Here is a 21,466-nt window from a genome sequence, read left to right as displayed (position 1 = left end):
CATGTGAGCAGATTCAGATGAGAATTTGCAGTTAGGCTATTCAATGCCTTCCTGATTTCATCAGATGTAAAGTACTGAATGGCATACGCATAGTATTGAATCTTAAATTAAAGACTTCTACCACAATATGCAATATAAATTATCTTACGCACAAATCTTATACTTTATACAAAAATTAACTCAAAATGTATAATAAATTTAATTGTGATAAGATGTATAGAAAAATAAATACCAGAAAATCTAGGTGACTTTTGTTTGATAATAACTTTTTAGATGTAACACCAAAAACACAGTCCATGAAAGAACAAATTGATGTTGTAACTTATTAAAAACAAAGCTTTTGGTCTGTGAAAGATTCAAATAAGATAATAAACATACAAATTATAAACTGTGACAAAATATTTGCAAAATCCACGTATCATAAAGAACTTGTACCAATATATACAAAAAAAAAAACCTCTTAAAAGTCACCAATAAGAAAACAGATGACTCGGTGATGAACACACAATGGGATTTATAGATGATGTAATACAGAATTGTACACCTGAAATCTATGTAATTTTACTAACAATTGTCACCCCAATAAATTTAATAAAATAAAATAAAATAAAATAAAAAAAGAAAACAGATGACATAATTAATACATTTCCCGAAGATCTCAACAGACACATCACTAAAGAAGATACACAGATTGGAAATAAGCATGTGAATAAGTCATCAACATTATTTGTCATTATGGAAATGCAAAACAATAATGAATTATCACTATACACTTAACAGAATGTCTAAATATTTTTTTAAATGAAAAAGAAAACAGAAACCTGATATTACTAATTTGCTGACTATGATGAGGAACAACAAAACCTATTTATTGCTGGCTGAAATACAAAATGGTACAGTCATGTTGGAAGAGGATTTGACAAATTCTGATAACTTGAAACATAGGTTTAACATATGTTTATTATAGATGATATAACAAATTTAGTGACTTAAAACAATGCAAATTCATTATTTACTGACTTAAAACAACACAACTTTCTTCTCTTACATTTCTGGAAACCATAAATTCAATGAATTTAACTGGGCTAAAGTCAAGATGTTGGCAGGCTTCCCTTCAGAGGTTCTAGAGGAAATTTTATTTCTTTGCCGTTTCCAGCTTCCAGATCTGCAGTCCTCGCATTCCTTGGCTCTTGATCCCTTCTTCTATTTTCAAAGTGAGTAGGATAACATCTTCATCTCTTTCTACTTTTTTCACATCATCTGCACTGTAGTCAATTTTCTCAGTCTGCCTCTTATTAAGACATTTGTAGTTACATTTATGGTTCATCCAGATAATCTAGGATAATCTCTTGAATTCAAGATTATTAACTTAATCACATCTGAAAAGTCCACTTTCCCCCCAAATATAGTAACATTTACAAGTTGTAAGGATTAGGACCTGGATATCTTTGGTGGCCATCATTCAGCTGACCACACAATAGAATCCAGTAATTGTGCACCTACATATTTACCCAATTGATTTGAAAACTGCTCACACAAAATCCGCAAGTTAATGTTTATAGTAACCTCATTCATAACTAGAAACACCCAATATTCAGTGAGAGAGTACATAGACAAATGGGGTATATCCATAAAAAGGAATACTATTCAGCAATGAAAAGAAATGAGCTATCGAGTCATGCAAAGACATGATACATCTAAATGCATATTGCTTAGTGAAAGAAGCTAGTTTGAGAAGGCTGCATAGCGGATGACTCTATTTATATGGCATTATGGAAAATATAAAACTACAGAGATGATGAACTGATCAGCAGTTTCTAGGGAGAAGAGTATTCAATTGGAGATTCACAGGAGATTTTTATTAGAATGGTGAAACTATTATGTACGGCGCTGTAATGATGACTACGACAGTAAGCCCCATAAAATTCTATATCTGGAGCATTAATAATTATATATGCAAATTAAAAAAATTAAAAGGTCAGCAGACCCCTGGATGGAATGCAAAATGTGACAAAATAATCCAACTTTTATTACTGAAGGGAATATGAGAAAATTTACTGACCTAAGTAACTTTTGAAATGTGGAGTATATAAACTAAAGATAAAAAGATCTGCACTGACAAAGTAGCTTCACATGGCTATGGATTAAACAATTTGTAACCACCATACCTGTGTACTGGAATTGAAAAATTAAATAAATATATAACAGATAGCGAGAGGCAAGTTTCTCACTGTTGGAGTGGAAGGTTACTGATAAGCAGGGGGAGGAGGCTAGAACAACCCATATAATAATGAACTGGAGTTGGAAACATCAGTATGAACTCATGTTTATTGTCATGTAGATATAGATTTTTTAAAAAGATCATTTATTGATATGTATGTACACATAGGTTAGCACACATGTTTTCTTTCTCTGTCAGCTGAAACAGTCCAGAAGCAATGATACCTCAGAAGCGATGAACAGACCTAGTCGCCAGATGTTAGTTTCTCTATTGAAAGGAACTAAGGATCCTTGGAAAAATGTCTGATTCTAGGACGGGATAAGGAAATATACAAGATGAGTATGAAGAAATCAGAAAATAAGGAAATGCTCAAACAAACAAACAAACCACAATGATAGGAATATCTCAAAAGGACATAGTAGCCAACAGAAGTGGTCCCAATGGTCAAAACTGGAATAAATTGAGCAAATAAAATAAAATAAGGTTGTTTTGGATTATAACCCTAAGCATAACATAAATATCCATGAGTCCATATTGACATAATTAAATAATTTAATAAATAAAAGGGGGAATATACCTAAATCTTTCAAGAAGAAGGATTCAAAATAATTTATATACTCATCGATACAATCAATGCCTTCAAGTAAGTAAAGCATAACGCCCCACCTTTTATGTGCAAACTACAAACAGTGACTTCCTTCCAAAGAGTATGGTATTGAAAGGGGGAAAATAGTTACTTTACAACCCTACTTCAGTCTGGCGATCAAAATTAATTTCAACAGTTACATCATGTTGATAGTATATACTGTTGATATGATGTGTTAAAAATGACACTTTACATCTATAGTTTTCCTCTCAGAATTTCATATCTCCCACTTCATTATGAGAAAAACACCTGAAAAACCCCAATTGACTGGTACATAGCAAGTACTCCTAATAATTCTCAAGTCATCACAAAGAAGGACAGTCTACTTTTTCTGTCTGACTTGTTTCGCTCAGCATTACTCTCTCAAGATCCATCCATGTTGTCACAAATGTTCCTATATCATCTTTTCTTACTGCCGAATAGTATTCCATTGTGTATATATACCACAACTTCTTTATCCATTCATCTATCGAAGGACATTTTGGTTGTTTCCATGTCTTGGCCACTGTAAACAAAGCTGCAATGAACATTGGAGCATATGTGTCTTTATCTCTAAATGTTTTCAGATTTTTTGGGTAGATACCCAGGAGAGGGATTACTGGGTCATATGGCAATTCTATTCGTAATTCTTTGAGGAACCTCCACACTGCCTTCCATAACGGCTGCACCAGTCTGCATTCCCACCAACAGTTTAAAAAAAAAAAAAAAAAAAAAGGACAGTCTAAAAATCTATCACAGTGAAGAGGAACCTTAAGTGACTTGATGACTATGTGTAATGTGTTATCCTCATGGGATCTGGAAGAGTTTATTAATTGTGAAATTTTGCCATGCTAATGTGAATATTAATAATACGGTAAAATGGATCTATATTATATGAAAAATCTATGTATATCTTGCAACTTTTTCTGTAAATCATAATCTATTATATATATATATATTATAAGTGAAAAATGTATGGTAGCCCTATTTTTAATTTCCCAAGTATCCCAAGTAACTCTGGACTATTCCTTTAAGGCCTGGGATAATTGCTTTTCCTGAAAATACCATGTTGGAATCCATATTTCTACAATTTCCCACTTGGATCTCCCAGCTGCTTTGAGCTCTAACTTTGCAATGAATATCCACATTCAGCAATCTTTTCTCTCCATGGAAAATCAAACCAACACCAAATCTAATTAAAAGTTCCCATACAAGGGACTCAGCATGAATTGAAGCAATGAGTATTTTATCATCTAGTGTCTAGGGTGACCATACAGAGAATAATATATTATCCTTGGGAATAAAAACTCACATATCCTGTTAGTTTCTAAAACACAGGCTGCTGTACATAAGCATGTACTGGGAAGTTTATTAAAGCTTGTGTTTTCCAGTAAATACTATAAAAACATTAAACATATATTATTTTTGAATAAAATAAAGAAAAATTATCTCCTCTTTTAATCATGATTATATATAAAGATAAATGAAGGGAACATATATTTTCCCAATTACCCATGTGCAATTTTACAATTAAATAATTAAACTGTGCTAAAAACTCAAGTTTGGAACAACAGAATTCAGAAATATTACAAAATGACATTATATTTGTGTATACTGGTTTCCCAAACTGTAAAATAAAAATAATTGATTTTGCTTATGGATATTAGCATAATAAGACACTAAATACACTTAAAATTTCCTACTACAAATATCTCGAAATGCTAGAAAACTATTTAATAAACATACATAGCTTACACAAAATAATGTGAGTAATGGAGAAATCCTCAGGTTCCAAGAGAAGAGAAATGAAACAAAGACCAATAAACATAAAAGTTTATGCAGAAACTACCCTAGTGGAAAGATAGGTTGACAGTCTTTGCAACCCAATAACTGCAATTTAATGCCTTCTTGAAGATAACAGACTATATCTAGGAGGAGCATTAGTTAGGAAATAATAAGCTAAGTTCATTATATAAATGTATCTGTATTTCAAGTGAAATAATTCACCTACCAGCATAAAATTAGAGAAAAAAAGCTTAGTTCATTTCATTTGAGCTCAGTGGAGAAGATAAAAGTATTACCTCCTAAGAATACATAGTATAAACTTCTTCACACTTGTGATTGGTGTGGACGGAAAAGGGGCCACATGTTAAACCTGACAAACTCAGGAGACTGAAAATAACCACATAGGATGGTGTGAATATAAAATTCCTAACTAAGGTGGGCCATGGTGGGAAGTCACATCCTTGACCTGTAGCTCCCTTGACAAAGGTCAAGCTTTACCTTAAGTGACTCTATCTGTTGTCTTTTTGCATCTAAGGTAACATGCCCTTGGAATGTCGGAGCAATCCCTTTTTCCGGAGACCCCCCCCCAGGGGGCACAACCCACCACACCAGAGCAGGAAACTACAAAATCCCTCATTGTTATCTTGTTCCCAAAATACCATCTCTATATGCTGTAAAATGCTGTTAACCATCCTGTACCCACCAATGTAAAATAATTATCTGTCTCTCCAATTTACTTTTATCCAATCCCAGAGATTTCCCCCTTTTGCTTTCTCCCATTCCTTAATCTACAACCAATGGATTTCATGTAACCCTCCTCCTTTGATTCTAATGTATAAAATAAGTTGCAAAACGGCCATTTGCTGGAGCATTTTCTCAATTCGTTGACTTTGCTTCCTGGCAATTGTCATCAGTTTGGCTCAGATCAACTCATAAGCTTTCTCTTAGTCTGGATGTTTTTTTCATTGACATTGGGATTTTAATTTACTCTATTAACATGGTCTGTGATAGGTAATTTTATATGTGAATTTGAGTGGGCCACAGGTTTCCAGATGTTTGGTAAAACATCATTCTGAATATTTTTGTGAGTATGTTTTTGGATAATATTAACATTTAAATCAATAGACGGAGTGAAGCAACTCCCTTCCATGATGTAGATAGACCTCATCCAATCATTTATAGGACTGAATAAAGTAAAAGGTGGACCTTCTCCCAAGTAAGAAAGAATTCTCTTACCTGATGACTTTAAAACTGGAATATTTGCTTTTTTCTACCTGATGGCTTTCAAACTATGACATCAGCTGTTCCTGGTTCTACAATAGCCCCATGGCTTGGACTCAAACTGGGATATCAGCTCTTTCTGTTTCTACAGTGACTTCTGGCTGCAGACTTAAACTAGAACATTGGCTCTACAAATTTTGGACAGCATTTGTAATTCCATTAATCAATTCCTTATAATAAATTTATTTATAGATGATAGAGAGGTAGATAGATAGGCGATGATAGATAAATAGATAGCTAGATAGATAGATATCTTATTGGTTCTGTTTCTTTGGAGGATTTGGAATAATGCATGGTCTCAAGATATTACCATAAAAATTGGTCTCAGGCCAGTGATGTTCCTAGAGTGACTTACAGAGCCAATTCAAAAGCTCATTGCTAGGAATGTCCTCAATGCAGGTGATGAATAATTTCCACAGATGAAGCACCATTTAAAAATGAGCTCACAATCCAAAGTAATGAAGTCCGTGAAAAAATAACCATACATGGTCTTCAGTGAGGATCAAAATAAATAGAATATTAAGACTCCCTCAGAATTTCAGATAATACAAGAGTATAAAATTAGTATATTTAAAATGATTAAACATATGCAATGAATCAAAACCATAAGAACAAAACAATAATAAAAATTACTTTCAGAAATTAAAAAAAAAAGAAATTTAAACAATTGCAGAGATATACAGGTATAGAGAGAAGTTAAGAGACTTAGAAGACACAAGGTCCAATTTATTTCTTATATGAATTCTTTAAATATAGAATAAAAGAGTAGCAATATTTGAAGAGAAAACCGCTTAAATTTCTCAAAGTTGATTAAAAACACGTTTTCTCATATTCAAGAAATGCAATGCTTACAAGTCAACTTAATAAAAAGAAGATGATATATAGGTACATTATAGTAAAATTTAAAAATACCAAAGGCACTGAGATCCTAAAAGTTGTCAAATAAAAAAAATATTATTAGCAATGGAATCATAATTAAATTGACATCAGACATGCCATCAATAGCAACAAAATCTGAAAGAGCATGATTACTTTCTTTAATGCACAGAGAAAACATAATGGTTAATGTGCAGTCATATACCCCTAAACTATTATTCAAGCGTATAGACAAAATCAAGACATCTTTAAACAGTTTTTGAGAGTTTACTACTCATAAACTCTAGTCAAAAGAATTATAGAATAACTAAATTTAGGGGAAAAAATTATCTCAAAAGAAAGAATGTAATGGGAAAAAGAATGATGAGTAAAAATATTGGCAAATAATTAGATATCCAACTAATTATTTATGAATAAATAATAACGACAATAATTCCTAATTTTAGAGATATAAAAGAGATGAAAATAATATACTAAACATGTATGTACGGCAGGAGAGGATAATAAGTATTGCAGGTAAGTCCTTGTTTTATTCAGGAAATTGTGGAGATTATTAATTAATGATAGAATTTCTTAGGTTAAATGTGAATGTTAAAAACACAGCAGTTGCTACGGAAGGCAATAAAGCAGAAAAGCAGTCAGGTCAGAAGATAGGAAAGGTAGACATGAGTTCAAAATTGGGTAAAGATTTTTAAAATTCTGATGAAAAAAATAATGACCAATGGAAAAAGAAAGAGGAGAAATAAATTAAAGGAGCCAAGGAATAATATAATAAATAGAAAGTAATCATAAAATCAAATCAAACCTAGTCATACAGGATGGTGAGTTCACACTTTAATCATTCCCTCTGCTTCTCTGCTCCAGGCACATAGAAAAGACAGAAAACGTCAGATTGATTAAAAACACACACACACACACACACACACACAGAGATTAAATAATAAGGAAGCCATTTTTATGGACTGGAACTACAATTGAAAAACAACTTTCGGTCCCACTTAGTGGGAGGCTGCCGCTGCAGAGGAATCACCCTAAGAGAAGCTGCAAAGATGCTGTCCGTGCGTTTCGCCGCCGCTGTGGCTCGCACCATATCTCAGCGAGCCGGGCTGGTCTCCAAAAATGTTTTGGAATCATCTTTCATTGCTGCAAGGAACCTCCAAGCCAACAACACTCGTCTTCAGAGGACTGGCACTGCCAAGACGTCCTCTATTCTTGAGGAGCGCATTCTTGGAGCTGATACCTCTGTTGACCTTGAAGAGACTGAGCGCGTCTTAAGTTTTGGTGACGGTATTGCCCCAGTACATGGGCTGAGGAATGTTCAAGCAGAAGAAATGGTAGAGTTTTCTTCAGGCATAAAGGGTATGTCCCTAAACTTGGAACCCGACAATGTTGGTGTTGTCGTGTTTGTAAACGATAAACCAATTAAGGAAGGAGATATTGTGAAGCGAACAGTTGCCATTGTGGACTTTCCAGAATTGACAGGAACTGTCGGGTCGTGTAGTAGATGACTTTGGAAATGTCATTGATGGAAACGGTCCAATTGGTTCCAAGACACGTGGGCGAGCCGGGCTGAAAGCACCTGGGATCATTTCTCGAATCTCTGTGCGGGAACCAATGCAGACTGGCATCAAGGCTGTGGATAGCTTGGTGCCAATTGTCATGTTCAGCGTGAGCTAATTATTGGTGACCGGCACACTGTCAAAGCATCAATTTCTATTGACACAATCATTAACCAGAAACGTTTCAATGAAGGAACTGATGAAAAGAAGAAGCCGTACTGTATCTATGTCACTATTGGTCAGAAGAGATCCACTGTTGTTCAGTTGGTGAAGAGACTTACAAATGCAGATGCCATGAAGTAACCATGTGGTTTCAGCTACTGCTTCTGATGCTGCCCCACTTCAGTACCTGGCTCCTTATTCTGGCTGTTCTATGGCAGAATATTTTAGGGATAATGGCAAACATGCTTTGATCATCTTTGACAACTTATACAAACAGGCTGTTGCTTATTGTCAAATGTCTCTGCTGCTCCACTGAAGCCCTGGTCGTGAGGCCTATGCTGGTGATGTGTTCTACCTACATGACGATCTGCTAGAGAGAGCAGCCAAAATGAACGAATCTTTTGGTGGTGGCTCATTGACTGCTTTACCAGTCATAGAAACACAAGCTGGTGATGTGTCTGCTTACATTCCAACAAATATCATTTCTATGCTTGGTAGACAGATATTCTTGGAAACAGAATTGATCTACAAAGGTATCCCCCTTGCCATTAACATTGGTTGCATGAGTTCTTTATATATTTTGGATATTAGCCCCTTATCGGAGGCACTGTTTGCAAAAATCTTCTCCCATTCAGTTGGTTGCCTCTTTATTTTGTCGATGGTTTCTTTGCTGTGCAGAAGCTTTTAAGTTTCATATAGTCCCATTCGTTTATTTTAGCTTTTACTTCCCTTGCCTTTGGAGTCAAATTCATAAAATGCTCTTTGAACCCAAGGTCTCATACACTGCTGGTGGGAATGCAGACTGGTGCAGCCACTATGGAAGGCAGTGTGAAGGTTCCTCAAAAAATTACAAATAGAATTACCATATGACCCAGCAATCCCTCTCCTGGGTATCTACCCAAATTATCTGAAAATATTTATACATAAAGACACGTGTGCTCCAATGTTCATTGCAGCTTTATTACAGTAGCCAAGACATGGAAACAACCAAAATGGCCTTTGATAGTGGAAAAAGAAGATGTGGTATATATACACAATGAAATACTATTCGGCAGTAGGAAAAGATGAAATAGGACCATTTGTGTCAACATGAATGGATCTTGAGATTATAATGCCAAGCAAAATAAGTCAGACAGAAAAAGCAGAGAACCATGTGATTTCACTGATATGTGGTATATGAACCAAAAACAACAAAAGAACAGGACAAACAAATGAGAAACAAAAACTCATAGACACAGACAATAGTTTAGTGGTTACCAGAGGGTAAGGGGGGAGGGGGTGGTAGATGAGGGTAAAGGGGATCAAATATATGGTGATGGAAGAAGAACTGACTCTGGGTGGTGAACACACAATGGGATTTATAGATGATGTAATGCAGAATTGTACACCTGAAATCTATGTAACTTTACTAACAACTGACTTAAACTTTAATTTTAAAAAAATTAACTAAAAAAAAGTCATTGGGATACAGAAAAAGTGATATTAAGAGGAAAATTTATATCATTACACGACCTCTCAACAAATAACATAAATCCCAAATAAACAAACTAACATTACATCTTAAAGAAGTAGAAAAAAGATGGACAAATAAAACTCAAAGTCACCAGAAGTAAGGAAATAATAAAAACAAGAGCAAAACTACATGAAATAGAGAACAAAGAGACAATAGAAGAAAACTAATGCAACAAAAAGCTGGTTCTTTGAAAAGATTAATAAAATTAACAAACCCTTGGCTAGACTCACTGAGAAAAAAAAACCCCACAAATAAACAAAAGCAGAAATGAAACAGGAGAAGTTACAGTGGATACCACAGAAATACAAAATATCATACAGAAACGCTATGCAGGACTACATGCCACTAAATTCAATAACCTAGAAGAAATGGACAAGTTCTTAGAAATACATAGCCTTCCTAGATTGAATCACAAAGAACCAGAAAATCTAAATAGATAAATCAACATTAAGGAAATTGAAACAATCACTTAAATCATGCCCAAAAGCAAAAGTCCAGGACCATATGGCTTCACTAGTGAATTCTACTAAACATTCAAAGAGGATCTAACACCTGTCCTACTCAAACTCTTCCCAAAAATTGAAGAAGAGACAATACTCCCTAACTCATTTTATGAGGCCAACATTACCCTGATACCAAACCTGGTAAGGATAACACAAAAAAGAAAATTGCAGACCAACATTTCTGAAGAATACAGATGTAAAAATCCTAAACAAAATTCTAGCAAATTGAATGCAGCAATGCAGTAAAAAGATTATTCATCACGATCAAGTGGGGTTCATCCCTGGGGCCCAAGGATGGTTCAACATACACAAATCCATCAATGTGATACATCACATAAACAAAATAAAGGACAAAAATCTTATGATTAGATCAATTGATGCAGAAAAAGCATTTGACAAGGTACAACATCCATTTATGATTAAAACACTTAATAAAGTAGGTATAGAAGGAAAATACCTTAACATAATAAAGGTCATATATGACAAACCCTCAGCTAATATCATAATTAACAGTAAAAACTGAAGCCTGATGCTCTATGTTCAGGACATGGCAGGGCTGTCCCCTATCACCTCAGCTCTTCAACATAGTGTTGGAAGTACTTGCCAGAGCAATCAGGAAAGAGAAATAAATAAAAGGCATCCAAATTGGGAATGAAGAAGTTAAATTGTGACTTGTTGCAGATGACATGATGCTGTATATAGAAAAACCTAAAGACTCCACCAAAAAGCTGCTAGAATCAATAAAAGAATACAGTAAAGTTGCCGGCTACAACAAATGTCCATTGCATTCCTATATACTAACAATGAAATCTCAGAAAAAGAAATAAAACAAAAAATCAATTTATTTCACAATTGCAACAAAAAGAATAAAATACCTAGGAATAAACTTAATCTAGGATGTGAAAGACCTATATGCTGAAAACTATAAGATATTTTTAAAAGAAATTGAAGAAGACACAAAGAAATGGAAAGACATTCTGTGCTCATGCATTGGAAGAATCAACATAATTAAAATGGCCATATTACCAAAGCAATATACAGAATTAATGCAATGCCCATCAAAATCACAATTGCATTTTTTAAAGAAATAGAACAAAAAAATCATCAGATTTGTTTGGAACCACAAAAGACCCCAATTAGCCAAAGCAATCCAAAGAAAAATGAACAATGCTGGAGGTATCACACTCCCTGACTTTAGCTTGTACTACAGGGCTACAATAATCAAAACAGCATGGTATTGGCAGAAAAACAGACACATAGACCAATGGAATAGAATTCAAAACCTAGAAATAAACCCACATAAATATGGACAGATAATTTTTGACAAAGAAGCAAAAAACATACAATGGAGAAAAGAAAAGACAGCCTCTTCAATAAATGGTGCTGGGAGAATTGGAAAGCCACAGGCACAAGAATGAGACTAGACTGCTATTTGTCACCATGTAACAAAATTAATTCAAAATGGATCAAAGACTTAAGCATAAGACCTGAAACAATAAACTGCATAAAAGAAAACATAGGTACTAAACTTATGGACCTTGGGTTCAGAAAGCATTTTATGACTTTGACTCCAGAGGCAAGGGAAGTAAAAGTTAAAATAAATTTTGGGTAGATACCCAGAAGAGGGATTGCTGGGTCATATGGCAATTCTATTCGTAATTCTTTGAGAAACCTCCACACTGCCTTCCATAACGGCTGCACCAGTCTGCATTCCCACCAACAGTGTATGAGGGTTCCTTTTTCTCCACAGCCTCTCCAACATTTGTTATTGTTTGTCTTGTTGATGATAGCCATTCTGACTGGGGTGAGGTGACTACCCAAAAAATCTGAAAACATTTAGAGATAAAGACACGTGTGCTCCAATGTTCATTGCAGCTTTGTTTACGGTGGCCAAGACATGGAAACAACCAAAATGTCCTTCGATAGATGAATGGATAAAGAAGTTGTGGTATATATACACAATGGAATACTATTCGGCAGTAAGAAAAGATGATATAGGAACATTTGTGACAACATGGATGGATCTTGAGAGAGTAATGCTGAGCGAAACAAGTCAGACAGAAAAAGCAGAGAACCATGTGATTTCACTGATATGTGGTATATAAACCAAAAACAACAAAAGAACAAAAGTTAAAATAAATTAATGGTACTGTATCAAACTTAAAAGCTTCTGCACAGGAAAAGAAACCATTGACAAAATAAAGAGGTAACCAGCTGAATGGGAGAAGATTTTTGCAAACAGTGCCTCCAATAAGGGGCTAATATCCAAAATATACAAGGAACTCATACAACTCTACAACAAAAAACAAACAACCCAATTGAAAAGTGGGCAGACGACCCGAAGAGACATTTCTCCAAAAAGGACATACAAATGGCAAATAGACATATGAAAAAATGCTCAACATCACTAATCATCAGAGAAATGCAAATAAAAACCACAATGATATATCACCTCACCCCAGTTAGAATGGCTATCATCAACAAGACAAACAGTAACAAATGTTGGAGAGGCTGTGGAGAAAAAGGAACCCTCATACACTGTTGGTGGGAATGCAGACTGGTGCAACCACTATGGAAGGCAGTGTGGAGGTTCCTCAAAAAGTTACGAATAGAATTGCCATATGACCCAGCAATCCCTCTCCTGGGTATCTACCAAAAAAAAATCTGAAAACATTTATCCATAAAGACATGTGTGCTCCAATGTTCATTGCAGCTTTATTTACAGTGGCCAAGACATGGCAACAACCAAAATGTCCTGCGAGAGATGAATGGATAAAGAATTTGTGGTATATATACACAATGGAATACTATTTGGCAGTAAGAAAAGATGATATAGGAACATTTGTGACAACATGGATGGATCTTGAGATTCTAATGTTAAGTGAAATAAGTCAGACAGAAAAAGTAGAGAACCATATGATTTCACTGATATGTGGTATATAAACCAAAAACAACAAAAAACAAGACAAACAAATGAAGAAACAAAAACTCATAGACATAGACAATAGTTTAGGGGTTACCAGAGAGAAATGGGGTGGGGGGCTCTAGAAGAGGGTAAACAGGGTCTAATATATGGTGATGGAAAGATAACTGACTCTGGGTGGTGAACACATTATATGAGCTATAGATAATGTATTACAGAATTGTACACCTGGAATCTATGTAACTTTACTAGCAATTGTCACCCCCAATAAACTTTAATTTAGATAGATAAATAAATAAAGAAATAAATAAAGAAATAAAGAAATAAATAAAGTACCAAAGAAAGCCAGAATTGGGGAATAGAAGAATAAAAAATGTATAGCACATATAGAAAAAAATAGCAAAATATCAGAAATTAATTTGTCCTCAGTAATTACTTTAAATGTAATGGATTAAGGTGGTTGGCTAGTTCAGTTGGTTAGAGTATGAGAGTGTGGTGCTAATAACACCAAGTTTGCTGGTTTGATCCCCACATGGGTTGCTGTGAGATGCACCCTTCTTTAATAAATAAATAAACAAATAAATAGCTAACTAAATAACTAGATACATAAATAAATAGATATAAATGTAATGGATTAAAACCTTCAACTCAAAGGCAGAGATAGGCAGTATGAATAAAATAACAGAATTCATCGAAATATTGTTTACAAGAATCTCGCTTTAAATCTAAAAATGCAAATAGGTTGAAAATAAAGTAAATGAAAAATATATTCCTTGAAAATAGAGACCAAATGAGAATGAGGGTGGCGACAACAGTATCAGACAAAATAGACTTTGATGCAAAAATTAAAGAAAATAGAGAAAGACTTTATATTGATTATGGATTCAACCAGTGAAGAAAATATAACTATTATAAACATATAAACACTTAACAGTCTCAACATATCTGAAACATTGACAGAAATGACAGTTGAAGACTTCAATACGCTACTTGCAGTAATGAATATAACAACTAGGCAAATATGTAAGAAAATAGAGAACTTGAAAACATTATAAACCAATTAGACCTAAAGACATGTACAGAACACTCCGTATAACAGAAACAAAATATACATTACTTTCATATGCACATGAAACATTGTCCAGGACAGAATACTATTAGGCCACAAAACAAAACTTAATAAATTAAAAAAGTCTAAAATCATGCAACATACCTTTCCAATCACAATGAAATTGAACTAGAAATCAATAGCAAAAGAAAACTGAAAATTCACAAATATGTAAAAATTTACACACTCTTAACAAAGAGGTCTATAAAGAAATCACAAGGGAAATTATAAAGTACTTCAAGACAAATAAAATGAAAATACAACATATGAAATTAACGGAAAGTAGTAAAAGCAGTGCATAAAGGAACTGTATTGCTGTGAATGTCTACACTTAAAAAAAAGAAAGATCACATCAGAATTCTAACTTTACACTTTAAAAAGTAAAAGAAGAAGAACAAAGTAAATCCAAAACTTTCAGGAGAAAAAGGAGAGTAAAGATAACAAAACAGAGAATACAAAAACCAGAGGGAAAAAAGTGGTTCTTTGAAAACATTAGCAAAGTTGACAAATCTTAATCTTGACTGATAATAAAAAAAGGAAGAACTTAAATTACTAAAACCAAAATATAATTAGGTTTATTACGACATGCCTTACAGAAATAAAAGAAATTAAGAGAATACTATGAACAATTGTATGGTTAAATAATAGCTAACCTAGTTGAAAAGGACATATTGCTAGAAACACAAAACTACCAAACCGGATAAAGAAATTGTGGTACATTTATACAAGGGAGCATTACTCTGCCATAAAAAAGCATGCAATCTCACCATTTCCAACAGGTCTTACCAACAATGTGGATGGACCTAGAGGGCATTATGTTAAGTGAAATAAGTCAGACTGAGAAAGACAAATACCATATGATCTCACTTATATGTTGAATTAAAGAATAAAGTAAACGAGCAAACAAAACAGAAATACACTCATAGATACAGAGGAAAAAACTGATGGTTACTAGATGAGTGGGTGTTTGGGGGATAGGTGAAAAGGTGAAGGGAATAGAAAATACAAATTGGTAGTTACAAAATCGTCACAGGGATGTGCAATACAGTACTGGAAATACAATCAATAATGTAAAGACTGTAGGGTGTCAGATGGATACTGGAGTTATCAGGAGAACACTTCATAGATTATATAAATGCATAACCACTGTGCTGTGCATCTGAAACTAATATAAAACAATACTGGATGTCAGCTGTAATTAATTTGCCACTGTGTTCTTACATTGGCAGCATTGGCAGCACTGCACAAACAGCTCAATAAGGTTTCATAACCTTGGAATATCAGTGTCTCACAGCTGTGTTCGTGTCGATGTGTGGCAGTGTCTTGCTGAGCGGCATTCATTATTGTTGTTGCATGTTTCTGTGTGCCATTGTGAGAATGTCTGAGCTTGAATTAGAACAATGAACAAACATTACATTTCTTGTTAAACTTGTCAAGAGTGGAAGTGAAATCAGGGACATGTTAGTCCAAGTTTATGGGGATAATGCCATGAAGAAAAGGTCAGTGTACAAATGGATTAAACATTTTTCTGAAAGGAGAGAACATGTCACTGATGAAAAAAAGTCAGGGCGACCAGGAACGAGCAGAACTGAAGAAAACATTGCAAAAGTTTGTTGAATTGTGTGTCAAAATCATTGGCTGATTGTGAGAAGCATAGCAGACCAAGTAAACATTGATAGAAAAACAGTTAGGAAAACCTTGGCATGAGAAAGGTGTGTGCAAAAATGGTCCCAAAGGAGCTCACCAATGACCACAAGTAAAAATGAAGCAAAGTTTGCCAAGACCTTTTGGAGAGGCAAGACGATGTTTTGGGTCACGTTATCACTAGTGATGAAACATCAATCTGACCCTGAAGAAAAGCGTCAAAGAGCCCAGTGGAAATCAGCCAAATCTCCATGACTAAATATGTTCCGCCAGTCCAAATCAAGAGTCAAAACAATGTTGCTAACCTTTTTTTGATATCAGAAGGATTATTCATTATGAATTTGTACCAACTGGGCAAACAGTTAACCAAGTTTATTATTTGGAAGTTCTTTAAAGGCTGCATAAAAAGTTAGACAAAAATGACCTGAACTTTTCTCCAACAATACATGGCTCTTGCATCATGACAATACACCAGCTTACACGACACTGTCTGTGAGGGAGTTTTTAGCCAGTAAACAAATAACTGTATTGGAACACCCTCCCTGCTCACCTGATCTGGCCCCCAATGACTTCTTTCTTTACCCAAATATAAAGGATATATTGAAAGGAAAACATTTTGATGACATTCAGGACATCAAGTGTAATAAGATGACAGCGCTGATGACCATTCTAGAAAAGGAGTTCCAAAATTGATTTGAAGACTGGACTAGGTGCTGGTTTCAGTGCATAACTTCCTAAGGGGAGTACTTTGAAGGTGACTGTAGTGATATTCAACAATGAGGTATGTAGCACTTTTTTCTAGGATGAGTTCGTGGACTTAATTGTCATTCTAAATTGTCATATATATATGACAGAGAGAGAGAGAGCCAAAAAAAGTATACACATTTTAAGAAAGAAAAAAAAACTATTAAAATTTTAATACTCAATATATACAAATAACAAAAGATGAATACAAGTCACGTTTGACTTCTGCAATTATAAGAGATGCACATAGTGGTTACGATCAGCATCCAGACACTTCTGATTTTGGCGAATACTGCTTGAGCAATGTATCCACTTATACACATTATTTTTTGTTTGCACTCCACAGCATAGGGAATATAGTCAATGGTATTAGGATAGGTATATACAATGCCAGAGGAGTAGTCGTAGACTTGGTGGGTTTATCACTTTGTGAGGGGTTTAAATGTCTAATCATTATGTTGTTTTGTACACCTGAAACTAACAAGAAAATTAAATTTAAAAATGTATCATGTTTCAAAGGCCATCGTATCCTTATAGAATTGTTGTTTACCACAATTTTTTATAAAAGATAAATATTTGGTTTTTTTTGTTTTGTTTTGTTTTTAATTAGTTTCAGGTGCACAAGACAAAGCAAAACTTAGACATTTATCATTTATATCCCTCACACTGTGTGAACCCCCCTCCCCCCATCCACTATCCCTCTGTACGTTCCCAAAACCTCTCACCTTCCCCTTATCCCCACCCCCCCGCCCCTCTAGCAACCCTCTGTTTTTTCCTCCATGTTTCCAAAACTGTTTCTGATTAGTTCATTCACTTATTCTTTTCTTTAGATTCCGCATATAAGTGAGATCATATGGTATTTGTCTTTCTCTTTCTGACTTATTTCACTTAACATAATGTTCTCTAGGTCCATCCATGTTGTTGCAAATGGTAAGATTTCTTTCTTCTTTATGGCTGTGTAATACTCCATTGTATAAATGTACCACAGTTTCTTAATCCAGTCATCTACTGATGGGCATTTCGGTTGTTTCCAGGTCTTGGCTATTGTATATAGTGCTGCAATAAACATAGGAGTGCATAAAGATTTTTGAATTGGAGTTTTGGATTTCTCCGGATAGATACCTAGGAGTGGGATTGCTGGATCAAAAGGTAGTTCCATTTTCAGATTTTTGAGATATCTCCAAACTGTTTTCCATAGTGGCTGCACCAATCTGCATTCCCACCAACAGTGCACCAGCGTTCCCTTTTCTCCGCATCCACGCCAGCACTTGTTGTTTGTTGATTTATTGATGATAGCCATCCTGACTGGGGTGAGGTGGTATCTCATTGTGGTTTTTATTTGCATTTCTCTAATGGTTAGTGAGGTTGAACATTTCTTCATATGTCTGTTTGCCATCTGTGTGTCCTTTTTAGAAAAATGTCTCTTCATGTCCTCTGCCCATTTTTTAATTGGGTTGTTTGTTTTTTTGGAGTTGAGTTGAGTGAGTTTTTTATAAATTTGTGATATTAACCCCTTATCAGATATATCATTGGCAAATATCTCTTCCCAATCAGTAGGATCCCTTTTTGTTTTATTGATGGTTTCCTTTGCTGTGAAAAAGCTTTTTAGTTTGATGTAATCCCACATGTTTATTTTTCCTCTTACTTCCCTCGCGCGAGGGGATATATCAGTAAAAATCTTACTCCGGGTAATGTCTGTGAAGTTTCTTCCTATATTTTCTTCTAGGAATTTTATGGTTTCAGATCTTACATTTAAATCTTTAAGCCATTTTGAATTTATTTTTGTATGTGGTGTAAGGAGGTGATCCAGCTTCATCTTTTTGCATGTGTCTGTCCAATTTTCCCAGCACCATTTATTGAATAGACTGTCTTTACCCCACCGTACATTCTTGCTTCCATTGTCATAGATTAAGTGGCCATATAGGCATGGATTTATTTCTGGACTCTCTATTCTGTTCCATTGATCTATGGGTCTGTTTTTATGCCAGTACCATGCTGTTTTGATTACTGTAGCCTTGTAGTATAATTTGAAGTCAGGTATTGTTATACCTCCCACTTTGTTCTTATTTCTCAAGATTGTTGAAGATATCCGGGGTCTTTTGTTATCCCATATAAATTTTAGGATTATATGTTCTATTTCTGTGAAAAATGTCGTTGGTAGTTTGATAGGAATTGCGTTGAATATATATATTGCCTTAGGCAGTATGGACATTTTAACTATATTAATTCTTCCTATCCATGAACATGGTATGTGTTTCCATCTATTTGTATCTTCTTTCATTTCTTTCTTCAGTGTCTTATAATTTTCTGAGTACAGATCTTTTACTTCTTTGGTTAAATTTATTCCCAGGTATTTTATAGTCTTTGGAGCAATTGTAAACGGAATTGCTTTTTTAATTTCTCCTTCTGATATTTTATTATTGGTATATACAAATGCAACTGATTTCTGAATATTAATTTTGTATCCTGCTACTTTACTAAATTCATCTATCAGCTCTAATAGTTTCTTGGTGGAGTCTTTAGGGTTCTCTAAATATAGTATCATATCATCTGCATATAATGACAGTTTTACTTCCTCCTTACCGATTTGGATGCCTTTTATTTCTTTTTCTTGTCTGATTGCTGTGGCTAGAACTTCCAGCACTATGTTGAATAGAAGTGGAGAAAGTGGGCAGCCTTGCCTTGTTCCTGATTTTAAGGGGAATGGTTTTAGTTTTTCCCCATTGAGTATGATGTTAGCTGTGGGTCTATCATATATGGCCTTTATTATGTTGAGATATGATCCCTCTATTCCCACTTTCTTAAGGGTTTTTATCATGAATGGCTGCTGAATTTTATCAAATGCTTTTTCTGCGTCAATTGATATGATCATATGATTTTTATTTTTCATTTTGTTAATGTGGTGTATCACATTAATTGATTTGCGGATGTTGAACCACCCTTGCATGCCAGGGATGAATCCCACTTGATCATGGTGTATAATCTTTTTAATATATTGCTGAATTCTGTTTGCTAGTATTTTGTTGAGGATTTTTGCATCTATGTTCATTAGCGATATCGGCCTGTAGTTTTCTTTTTTTGTGGTGTCTTTGTCTGATTTTGGGATCAGGGTGATAGTGGCTTCGTAAAAAGTGTTTGGGAGTCTTCCCTCTCTCTGGATTTTTTGGAAGAGTTTGAGGAGAATAGGTGACAATTCTTTTTGGAACGCTCTGTAAAATTCACCTGTAAAGCCATCTGGTCCAGGGTTTTGTTTGTTGGGAGATTGTTGATTACTGATTCAATTTCCTTGGTGGTAATCAGTCTATTCAGGTTTTCTGTCTCCTCTTGAGTTAGCCTTGGGAGGTTGTATGCATCTAGGAAATTGTCCATTTCTTCCAGGTTGTCAAATTTGTTGGCATACAGTTGCTCATAGAAATTTCTTAGGATTTTTTGTATCTCTGCGGTGTCTGTTGTCACTTCTCCTCTTTCATTACTGATTTTATTAATTTGGGTCCTCTCTCTCTTTTTTATAATGAGTCTGGCTAAAGGTTTGTCAATTTTGTTTATCTTCTCTAAGAACCAACTCTTGGATTCATTGATCTTTTGTATTGTTTTTCTGGTTTCTATTTCATTTATTTCCGTTCTGATCTTTATTATCTCCTTCCTTGTACTCCCTTTGGGCTTATTTTGTTGTTCTTTTTCCAGATCCCTTAAGTGTGAAGATAAACTGTTGATTAGTGATGTTTCTTGTTTCTTTAGGTAGGCCTGCAGTGCTATGAACTTCCCTCTTAGGACTGCTTTCGCTGCATCCCATAGATTTTGGGTCGTTGTATTTTCATTTTCGTTTGTCTCGAGATATCTTTTGATTTCTTCCTTGATCTCCTGTTTGACCCATTCATTGTTTAGTAACATATTATTCAGCCTCCATGAATTTGTGTGTCTTCCAGTCTTTTTCCTGTAGTTCATTTCTAATTTCATAGCACTGTGGTCAGAGAAGACAATTGGTATGATTTCAATTTTCTTAAATTTATCCAGACTTGCTTTGTGGCCTAACATATGGTCTATCTTGGAGAATGTTCCATGTGCACTTGAGAAGAACGTGTATTCTGCAGCATTGGGGTGGAATGCTCTGAAAATATCGGTTAAATCCAAGTGGTCCAATGTGTCATTTAAGGCTGTTGTTTCCGTATTGATTTTCTGTCTGGAAGACCTGTCCCTTGTTGTCAGAGGTGTGTTGAAGTCCCCTACTATGATAGTGTTACTGTTGATCTCCATCTTTATGTCAGTCAATATCTGTTTTATATATTTAGGTGCTCCTATGTTGGGTGCATAGATGTTTACTAGGGTTATATCCTCTTGTCGAATTGATCCCTTTATTATTATATAGTGTCCATCTTTGTCTTTTAATATTTTCTTCATTTTAAAGTCTATTTTGTCAGAGATAAGTATTGCAACTCCAGGTTTTTTCTCATTTCCATTTGCATGGAATATCTTACTCCAACCCTTCACTTTTAGCCTGTGTGTGTCTTTTGATCTGAGGTGA

General features: G+C 34.7%; 1 pseudogene; it reads left to right on the top strand.

Annotated features, from left to right (window-relative positions):
• The first annotated feature begins 7,837 nt into the window (after positions 1 to 7,837).
• The window catches only part of LOC109460515 (ATP synthase F(1) complex subunit alpha, mitochondrial-like), a 108,503-nt pseudogene continuing 94,874 nt past the window's right edge, over positions 7,838 to 21,466 (top strand).

This window comes from Rhinolophus sinicus, chromosome 17 (genome assembly GCF_057876585.1).
Source record: "Rhinolophus sinicus isolate RSI-liver-muscle chromosome 17, RSI-T2T, whole genome shotgun sequence".
Classification (NCBI taxonomy): domain Eukaryota; kingdom Metazoa; phylum Chordata; class Mammalia; order Chiroptera; family Rhinolophidae; genus Rhinolophus; species Rhinolophus sinicus.
The sequence above is the reverse complement of the archived record's forward strand: the minus strand, read 5'-3'. Positions and strand labels throughout refer to the sequence as shown.